This window comes from Lygodium microphyllum, chromosome 1, assembly GCF_053477565.2.
Source record: "Lygodium microphyllum isolate KBCC chromosome 1, Lygodium_microphyllum_v1.1.10, whole genome shotgun sequence".
Classification (NCBI taxonomy): domain Eukaryota; kingdom Viridiplantae; phylum Streptophyta; class Polypodiopsida; order Schizaeales; family Lygodiaceae; genus Lygodium; species Lygodium microphyllum.
In genome coordinates, this window is record NC_141135.1 from 4824516 (window position 1) to 4836013 (window position 11498).

General features: G+C 39.6%; 1 pseudogene; it reads left to right on the forward strand.

The window, feature by feature from the left end:
• The first annotated feature begins 8421 nt into the window (after nt 1-8421).
• LOC148040799 (gibberellin receptor GID1B pseudogene) lies at nt 8422-9445 on the forward strand (annotated as a pseudogene).
• The last annotated feature ends 2053 nt before the right edge of the window (nt 9446-11498 follow it).

The window sequence follows — 11498 nt, forward strand, 5'->3', positions numbered from 1 at the left end:
CAAGGCCTTAGGGGGAAATTAAAAACCCGGGAGGGGGGAAAAACAAGGCCTTAAAAGGGATTTAAAAACCCGAGGGGGGGGGGGGAACAAGGGCTTAAAGAGCCCCCTTGGAAGCTTCCAAACCGTCTGGGAGCCTTACAAAGGCACGTGGGGGGGGGGGGGGGGGGTGAAAGAGGTTATGTGGCAAAATGGTGGCTGAATGGCAACGGCCTCTCATCTTCTTCCCTCGGCTCGGAGTCTTCTCTCACGGCCTCTTCTCTCACGGCTCTGCCTTCTTCCCTGTACAGTGGCCCCTCCCCCTGCCTCGTTTAAATAGTGGAAGGGAGGGGGATCTTTCCTCATGGCGTGTCAACACGCATGGTCCCCCTCCCTCCTAAGGCTCCACCAAGGAGCTCCTTCTATTCCCCTCCCCCTCTAGCTCGTCAGTCGGCTGGAGGGATAAGGGGGGAAATTTTTTTTTTTGATGAGTCCCATTTATTTTCTCAATGCGGAATATTACATGTGGTCGCATCTACTAGCGCATGTAAAAGCGAGTCTATGCACGTGTCTATATGCCTGTCTAATCTTCCATGTAGACGCGCTTGTAGATGCACAAAAAAAATTAAATAAATAATAATTTTGGTTTTTGTGTACGTGTTTATTTATGCGTGTATATGATTCTCTAAAGCATGTCTATTGGTGCGTGTGGATTTCCTTATACACGCGACTAGAGATGCGAAATGGTACACACACATTTAGACGGGCTTATAGACGCGCCCATAAGATTTTCTCTCAATTCAAAAATTGCGTCTAAGAGCGTGTCTAAGAGGCCTTTTTGTTGTAGTGTGTATTGCAAAAATTAAGGAAACTTTTTATAGTGGAGGGGACTCAGCCCATTATCCAAGTCTTTGCTAAGTTATTAGGAGGTAAACCAAAAGGATTATTGGTCATCCTAACATTGGGATTGAGAAGATTTATATATTCTGAGTGGTAATGAAAGTATTTACGTATGTAAGGCATGTTGAGCATTACACAAGGTAGGGATTATCTTGGCGGGGCTAGGTTGGAGTGAGGGTCTCATCACTAATGATGGGGAATGGTAGAGCTAGGCCAGAGGATGTTTTCTTGCTATGGAGGGTCCTCCTCCCATATCATCTTTGAAACTTCTTATTGCTTAGTCCATCTCATGGCATGCGAATTTGGATCATTGGTAGGGTTTGGGGTATCATGGCTTGGTGCTGACTTTAGTGGGAGAGCTTGCTAAGATTTGTTTACTCTACTATCGGCATGTGTCTCCTTGGGAGTGACCATAGCAACTAGAACCTGGATAGTGAAGTCCTAAAAAATGACTATAGAGATAATTGATTGGAATAGTTCTACAGTGTACTTCTTTATCATCTCTTCTTTTTCTTCTTCTTGAGGTTCCTGCATGGTGAGAGTCTGGATCTTCTTGCCACTTGTGTAGAAACGACTATAGAGATAATTAATTGGAGAAATTCTACAATGCACTTCTTTATCGTCTCTTCTTTTTCTTCTTTGGATACTCTTTTTTCACTTTTATTAATGATGGCTTGAGCTTCCTGCATGGTGAGAGTTTAGGATCTTCTTGCCATCTATAGAAAACAATCATCTTTTAGTTGGTAAAGAAAATCAACATGCTTTTTTGTAAATACCTCCTCATTATGGAAACTCCAAGTTCAGAGATAGAGGCCTCAAAGGAGTGTGTACAGTGATGGGGAGAGACCATTGGCCTTGCCTAAAATGAGCTCCTTCCATATCACTTTGTAAGGGTGGCTGGGAAGGATAAATATTTGTAGCTAGTTGAGGTAGTTACGATTCAAGGGGAAGTTGATGAATAGACATGCAATGGTTTCCTTGTCCTTTTGGCATCTAGTGCATACACCATTGCCAATTCCAATAAATTTCTTGGGTCCACACAACCTTGTGCAGGATCAACCACAATAAGATTGATTTTTTTTGGGGGGGGGGGTAGAGTTGGCCCAGATCTACTACAACCAATACTCTCATTGTTGCTGGTGGTTCCAATTTATTATCCATCTTCAGTTTAGATTAAATATAACTCTTGAGTTGTCTCTTGGGAGATTGGGCAATGGGGTTAGGGAGGGTTTAGAATCTTGTAAAAAATTTGACCACTTGACTTGAAAATCACACTGAATCATGAGGGTTAGTGTTAGTCCAAATATATTTTCTTTCCTAGATAAACCTTAGATCATCTTGATTGAGCCTAAATCTAGTTTTCAGCTCTTCCTATCCTAGCCATTTCTTGTTGGTCTTGTCCCACATGTCAACCCAAACTTGTAATCCCTTTTGGTTGAGTTTAAATGCTACCACATATTGAATCTCATTAATGGGGAAAAGATAATTGCTTAGTCAGGCTAAATCCTTGCTTATCCAAATTAGAGATATCTTAGATTGTTACAGAGAGATGAGGTTTTTATATATTTTTAGTGCCTCCCATATTCACCTCACAATTGGCGAAGCATCTACTGGTTTAAACTTTACTATTGAGAGAATTATTGTATGTATGGGAATAACTTTAAATCATGCATGGCCTTCAACTTTGAATGTCTTAATTTGATTAAGGATCAGTGTGGGCCAATCCTCCTCGTGTTTAGTAGACACCTATAATCTATCTAGCTATCAACTTGTCAACCATTGAGCTAAGATTGATGAACCCCAAATATTCTTTATCTTTATGAGGTGTACATGTGGACCATGAAACTTTGGGACACTTGAACTTGTTAGGATCCCCCCCCCCCCCCCCCCCCGCCCAAGAAATTTCTAAGTAGGGCTTCCAATTGCTTGAGGGCACCTTTGGGGGGCCTCTAGCATGCAAGGAAGTATATGCATGTAGGGATGAGGATGTGCTTTAGCACCACACATCTAGACACAGTGCCTTGATGGAATCCCCTCCATCTTTCAAGTTTGCTTTGGAATTTCTCAATCACCCATTGCCATCTCTATTTGAGGGCCACCCCAAACCCCATTGGGATAGTGAGTAGCCTGAACACTTTCCCCTCCAGGATAAATTGGTAGCCAGTTTCAAGGATCCATTGAGATGGGTCCTGAATAAGGGTCATAATGCTTATTTATTAGTGGTTTATTTTGGAACTAGATGCTAGATAGAAAATTTCTAGGCATTCCCCAAATGTTTCTATGGACTTAATGCCATTATTTAATGTGACATTTGTGTCATTTGCAAAAAGGTTTAGGATCATGTCTCTATTGTTGGGTAGTTATATGTCTCTAATTTTTCCCTATTGCATCCTATCATCAATCAACCAACCAAGAACATCCGCCACAATTGCAAACAAAAGGGGGACATGGGTGCAATCTTGTCTTATCGACCTCCTTAGCTTGAATGAATCAATGAGTTATCCATTAACAACCATAGAGGTTGTTGCATTACCAAAGAGGATAGACACAAATATTACAAACTTCCTCCCTATCCCCATATCAACAAAAGACTACAAAATAAAGTCAAATTCGAGTCTATCATATGCTTTATCGAAATACAAAGTCATGATTGTATTTCTTTGTGTAGTCAATTCATTCCCATAGGCTAATAATCACATCCAAAATATACCTTCCCTTAATGAACCCTTTATGTTCCTTCCTTATCCATGAGTGGAGATTATGCATTAGCCTTTAGGCCAAGGATTTAGAAAGACTTTATAAGCTAAGTTTAAGCAAGTCATAGGTCTCCAGCTACACAATAGATCTTTCCCCCCCTTTTTTGTGTATCAAGTTTACCATCTATGTATGTAATTTCTTGATAGATATTAGCCCTTCCTTCTTGTCTTACTTTTGTGAGGATCTGTTTTGCCTTACTAAGAAAATTTTGGCTCTCCTTGATTGGGTTGGCCATAGACTATCCTTGGGGCGGAAGGGACTCTTCCAAATGGTCTTTATTCCCTATTGAACATACTAAAACTTGAGCAGTTCTGGATCAACATGGAACCATCAAGACCTAAATGTAGAGGGGGTATCTCCTGTAAATGCAGTCAACACCGGTTTTTGATTGGACATGACTAGAGTGTGCATAAAATTTTGCTAGCAGTTAATGAAGGATGGTAAGAGCCCTGCAAACACATAGAATTTGTCAAATCTAGCTTTCCTGATGTAGGGCAACTTTTGGTTATTGGTCCATGTGAAAGAGGATTGCGAGTGTGTGTTAACTAGTTAATGGAATCCTAGCAAGCTATCCCATTCTCTCCTTTCTGCCCCTCCTAGGATGGCCCCTCTAGACTTGAATTTATTTAATATATTCTCAAAAATATTGGAGTCTCCTACTAAAAACACTAGACATTGAATTGTTTTCAATGACCTCTAGGTGTTGGCCCTAGCCAAGGCTGTGCAAGGAGCATATACTAAAGCAATAGCCTATTTTCCTTGATCCCGTAAAACAACTGCAACCCAATTATTACTTGGGTCTATTATTACTCTCTTGAAGAGATAGGTGATATATTTGCTGAGCCCTATTGCTGAACCACCACTTCCTCTATTGTGTTTTGTGCAAAACCATCAAAACTTATTTGAGATGTTGTCAAGATTCTCAACAAGTTGTTGACTTGCAACTCTGAGTTCTTGAAGATAGATTATATCTAGCCTAATAGCCTCTTGGGTTAGCTAGTTCCTGATTATTCTAGCCCTGTTGGGATCAATGAGACCCTTGCAATTGTCATTTAAAATTTTGATATTATTAATCATTATTTCTTGCTACTTTTGGTGCTTTCCCCTTTATTAACCTTGAAACCCTTACCACAAGGGAGAGGCTAGCATTACCATTATCAATCTTAGATAACCTATGCTTATTATTGCCAGAGTTCACTGAAACAGATTTAGGAGGGGTGGAGGAAAATTTACATGAAGCCATTTGGTTAGGTTGTGAGATAGAGGGGAGTGATGTTTCATAAAACAAGTTGCACTATGAAACAAGGTTGGCCACCACCACTGAGATTGAAGGAATTTCCTTGCTTCCGTGTCTTTGTCAAAGTGTCTTCTCACAATTCTCCATGTGCTTTGGGATATCATGCATCTCATGTTCACAAATACACCTTCTCATAAGGCTACCCTAAACTAACTGATATAACTACCCAGTTTGTAAAGCTAGGAATTTGGAACTAGTTGTAGTCAATCACGATAGCTCTAATACCATGTTGAGATATAGAGGGAAGAGATATGTAGAGACATGAGAGAGAGTGTGTGTGAGAGAAGAGACACACCACGTACACTGCCAAAGACTATATCATATTGATAAAAAATCTACATATATATATAGGTGAGACTTAGTCTAGACAGGGTGAGCTATATATAGCTCTAACACCACATATAGTGAAGTAGTACACTATAAAGCTATCCTAAGAGCTATCCATATGATTAAGGGTGAGGAAATATCATCTTTGGATGATGAGAGAGAGCTCACAACTTATAATCATGCCAACGAAAAAGTCATTGCCACAATGGGTGAAGCAAGTCTATCATCCAAATCATCCTGTACCAACAACTATGAAAGATAGATGGACCAAAAAGGTAGCCAAAAATAAAGGAGAAAAGAAAGCCTTATTGTCTCATAGTTAATATGGCCTTGACGGATGAGATTATGAGAGAAGTAAATGAGTCTACTGACATGCAAAAGGCATTTGTAAATCTAGTAGGGTAAGCAACTATGTAGGTTGAATATAATAGTACATTAAAGAATGACACTTGTGAGCTAGTGGATCAGTAAAAAAAAAAAGAAGAAAATTATTGGTACAAAGTGGGTTTTGGAAGGTAAAGTAAAAGGCCAACCAAAGCCTATAAAAGTACATATTAGATTGATTGGGAAAAGAATTTTCAAAAGTTGAAGGGTTTGAAGTTTTGACAAATCATTTGCTCCAACTTCTAAAGTATTTATAGTGCTTTCTCACAAGAAGGTGTAACTTTACCAAATGGATCTCAAATCAAGATTTTTGAATGATAAACTCAAAAAGGAGGTGTACATGGCTTAGCCATCCATGTTTGAGGTCCCCCCATTCTAAGAACAAAGTTTATAAGTGGAAAAAGGCATTGTATGGAAAGACACCCCTAGACTATGGTATCAATCAATAAATAAGTTCTTTTTAAGTGTAAACTTCAATAGATGTGCCTTAGATGCTAACTTGTATGGTTACAGGGATGGTGAAAAGTCTATAGTGTTTTTTCTATATGTGGAAGATCTTCTCATTATAGGTGACTATGAAGACATGATCCATTAGACTCAAAAGGATTTAACCCTTGAGTTTGAAATGGTTGAATTCTACTTGATGCACTATTGTTTGGGGATTCATGTGTGAAAAGAGCTAGGAAAATTTTTTATCTCTAAGAAGAAGTATGGATAGGAGATTTGGAAAGCATTTTTCATGACTAAGTGCAAGGAGATAGTTACACCTATGGAGGTCAATGCGAAGTTATCCATTGAGGATACATCAGCATTAGTACATATCGGGAGGCACCAGAGATTGTTTGGTACTCTCATCTACTTGTGCAGCACCATGTTACATATCAATTTTATGATTGGTGTTTTGAGTAGGTCCTCAAATAACCCATCTCAAAGTCACACAAAAACTAGAATGCCAGTTCTCAAATACTTGAAGGAAACCCTTCACTATAGGTGAAAAGTATATAGTTTTTTTTTAATGTGGAAGATCTTCTAACTATAGGTGCCTATGAAGACATGATCCATTAGACTCAAAAGGATTTAAGCGTTCAGTTTGAAATGGTAAAATTCTACTTGATGCACCATTGTTTGGGGATTGATGTGTGAAAAGAGCTAGGAAATTTTTTAATCTCTAAGAACAAGTATGGATAGGAGATTTGGAAAGCATTTTTCATGACTAAGTGGAAGGAGATAGTTACACCTATGGAGGTCAATGAGAAGTTATCCATTAAGGATACATCAACATTAGTAGACATTGGGAGGTACCAGAGATTGGTTGGTACTCTCATCTACTTGTGCAACACCATGTTATATATCAATTTTATGATTGGTGTTTTTAGTAGGTCCTCAAATAAGCCAAGTCAAAGTCACACGAAAACTAGAATGCAAGTTCTCAAATACTTGAAGGAAACCCTTCACTATGGTATCATATACAATTTCAAAAGTTTTGTTATAAGGAACTCTGACTCACATTGGACATCTCTTAGATTAGTTATAAAAAGGAACTAAAAATGGGATTGGCTTCTACACCTGAATAAAGTATGCAGTGTTTGAAACTGCGAGGAAGACGGGAGACGAAAGAGAGAAGAGAAGAGAGATATGAGACATCGGAAATGGAACCCCAGAAGTGTGTCAACTGAGCACACATGATAGGAATATATAGAGGGGACATGGGGCGCTATATATAGACATACTATATATAGCTAACATGGGCGCTATATATAGACATACTATATATAGCTAACACCCCCGCTCAGTATAAAGGTCCCTTACTATGTTTAAAAAAACCCTTGGGGGCTCAAGGGAAAAATCCACAGCTCTATATAGGCCTACCGTTATATTAATATTCAAAATATAAAATTACAAAGTTAAAGTACTTACAAGATCCTATTCATAGGCATCAAAGGAGCTACATCACTCGTGAATTACAACATCAACGGAGATTTGAACTTACAAGAGCCTATTCATAAGCATCAAAGGAGCTACATCACTCATGAATTACAATATCAAACGGAGATTTGAACTTACAAGAGCCTATTCATAGGCATCAAAGGAGCGATATCACTCGTGAATTACAACATCAATGGAGAAGGAGCTACATCACTCAGGAGCTACATCACTCCTGAATTACAACCGCCTATTCAAAGGCATCAAAAGAGCTTTATCACTCCTTAATATACGAAATTCTTGCAACTAAACTTGGGATGTAAGCAGTATATCTGTCACATCAAAACTTAAAGAAAAACGTTACAGTGACATTAGAACAAATACAAGGTCTATAGAAACGGTTCGCGACGCCGCTCTATAGACAACATAACGCATGTGGGGCCCAGTGGTCTTTCCGAAGGAGCACAGGGACGAGATTCTTTGCAAATTGCAGAGTTTGTGTCCATCATTCCAGGTCTTTCATCCCTTCACATTTCATGTTTCTTTTAATCGTGGATTAAGGCACTTACTTGAAGGCTGCCATTACAGTTAACGTGGGAGCATATCAGTTTAGGCATTGAGGATAGGTGTCTCGCCAAATCTGTGTAGATAAAAATAGATTTCCAAGAAGATGACACATTAGGTCCGTGATTGCTGATGTGCAAAGCCATGGAGTCTAGTTTGAAGGATTATCTGATTTGTGAGGGCTGGATGATCCTGGAACCCAACATGTTCATCTATCGATGCGCTAGTCAATTTCCATACAACGTTCCAATGGAAGCAGTGACCATTGTAACATCCTGCAGTCAATTTTATTCATGACAAGAGGTTGCCAGATAACAACGTCTACCAATAGTGCCATATACGATGCGATGTGCAGGAGGTTAGCAAAGACCTATAATGTTGTTGCTATTGTACTTTCCCTCAATTTCAGACGAGCCCGAGCATAGGTACCCAGTAGCATATTAAGATGGATTGACATCTGTGAGATGGGCAAGGAGTGACATGGGGAGACAATGTCTTCTTTATTTGGGTTGCTGCTCAAACAAGTACATTCTTGCAGGAGACAGTCCAGGGGGGAACAAGTGCATTCTTGCAGGAAACAGTTCAGGGGGGAACATAGCCCACAATGTTGGAGTTAGGGCTTCAAAAGAGGGCATACATCTTACATGAACGATTCTCTTAATGCCTATGTTTGGAGGACAACAGAGGACTCCTGCAGAGAAATTATTGGATGGTAGGTACTTCATTACAATAAGGGATAGAGATTGGTATTGGAAAGCTTTTCTTCCTGTCGGGGAAAACAGAGAGCACCTTGCTTGTAATCCTTTCTCTCCTCGTTACAATAAGGGATAGAGATTGGTATTGACAAGCTTTTCTTTCTGTCGGGGAAAACAGAGAGCACCCTACTTGTAATCCTTTCTCTTACAGGAACGATTCTCTTAATGCCTATGTTTGGAGGACAATAGAGGACTCCTGCAGAGAAATTATTGGATGGTAGGTACTTCGTTACAATAAGGGATAGAGATTGGTATTGGCAAGCTTTTCTTCCTGTCGGGGAAAACAGAGAGCACCCTGCTTGTAATCCTTTCTATCCTCATTACAATAAGGGATGGAGATTGGTATTGGCAAGCTTTTCTTCTTGTCGGGGAAAATAGAGAACACCCTACTTGTAATCCTTTCTCTCCCCTGGCACCACAGTTGGCTAAACTAAATCTACCTCCTTGCTTGGTGGTCGTTGGGGGCCTAGACATTCTTCAAGATTGACAACTCCATTATGTAACAACCTTGGGTTCCCTCGCCCTTTGCGAAAATCCATCCTCCAGGAATTTGTCATGTTAGCAAACCCTATCGAGTGGATGTTGCAGAGAGACAACAGAACCGTGGAGGCCATATTAATCAGCAAGAGTTAGATGATGATGGTGCAACTGCTTGTATTGCGCAATATGTCTCCTCTCTCCCTGGACCATGGCTTCTCTCACATTCAGTTGTCCTTGGTGACATTGCCTTCTTCTGATTCTTTTGCAGCATCTTCTTCGCCTTCTTTATCATCTTCTTGTTGTTGGTAACCCTTCAGAAAGGAAGATCTGAACCTTCTGAGGCAGATCAAGGGGCAGATTGGGCATGGATGAGATAACGGCCAGAGAGGGGCAGATTGTGTCCTCTCTTGAAGAGGTTTGGAACCACGGGGTTGGTGGCTTTTGGTCCGCTCCGTGCACGGATCCTCGAGACAGAACAAACAAACAAGGCTGTGGCAAGGGCAGGATGACGCTGGATGAGGCTGCATCTGCAATCAAGCCTCGTCTCTGCCCGCACTCTACACAGGCCTTCCCAAGCTCTTTGTGATGTTGTAGAACCTCACTCTGATACCATGTTGGAAACTGCGAGGAAGACGAGAGACGAAAGAGAGAAGAGAAGAGAGATATGAGACACCGGAAGTGGAACCCCAGAAGTGTGTCAACTGAGCACACATGATAGAAATATATAGAGGGGACCTGGGGTGCTATATACAGACTATATATAGCTAACAGGGGCGCTATATATAGACATACTATATATAGCTAACACGAGGCAACTTGTTTTTACTATAGTTGAAGTAGTATGGTTAAGCAGGATCTTCTGGTATATGGAACTTTAAGATGAAGATCTAATAGTTCTAGGATGTGACAATTAGAGTTACATCACCATTACAAGAAATCTAGTGGTACACACACTAAAGATATTGAGATCCAGTATCATTATATGTGTGATTTGATTGAGAATGCTATAGGTGAGCTTGTTTCCTATCCAACATAGAAGAATGAAGCAAATATCTCCACCAAAGATTTTACAAGGGACTTACTTCAATTTCATATTTAGAGATTCAGTGACGGTATAGTTCATCTATGGGTGCACCTTAAGGGGGTTTAGCAAAAATGTGACCTATTTCTATGTGATCAAATGGCAAAAAGGTGAGGATTGTGGATCTAGCCTTTAAGTTAGATATAGTAATTAAGCTCATAGAGAAACTTGAGGTACATTGTATCGATTTGCAAGGTATGGGAGTTATGAGAGCACCCAAATTTTGGGTCCAATGTCTACAGAGGTTGCTCATTGGCTAGGGGGGTATGAGAAAGTCAAACAGACCCCTTGATGGGGTTTTGGGGGTAGCACTCTAAGCTTAATGGTAAAGTGAATATTCCCTAAAATATTTCATAGCCAACTAGGAAAGGCTTAGAATATGGCAGGTAAGATAGTTTGACTTGACCACCTCCTATATTATAAAAAGGTGACCCCTTCAAGGCTCAAATTAATCTATCTTTCACCTTGTTAGACTTCTTTTAGCTAGTGTTAAGATCTAGACTATCCATAACATTTTTTTAAAGTTTAAGAAATGTGTGAATGTAATCATGTATGGGTCTATTTTCTTCTAGTGCAAGTTTTACTCTACCCAATGTACTCTCTAAGTTCAATTCAAATGTTCTTAAAAAAGTGGCTAGTGTCTTTTTTTGCCTCCTTATTATGCCAAATTCAGATTGAGAAGGTGTTTAACATGATTGATTAGGGTTAGGATAGGGGTTTCTATAAGAAAGGGTCTCCTTGTAAAGAAACCTTTGATGTTCATGTCTCCTTACGTATGTGTACATTGTTTCTACTTTACGAAAGAAAAATCCCAAATCACAATCAATATAAATTTGTTTCACACTGCCTTTAAAACAACGTATATACATTGTCTACATTAAAACATGTACAATGGTGGGTAAAAGGGCATCAAATATTGTCTCTCATTTGTGTGTCAAAAATGTTATCTTATATGCTAGTTGACTTGCAGGTAAAGATGCATCCATTAATCGATTCTATGCTTCCATTTTTTTATAGCACATGCTTAGATTCAATTTTACCATAATTGGAGCCA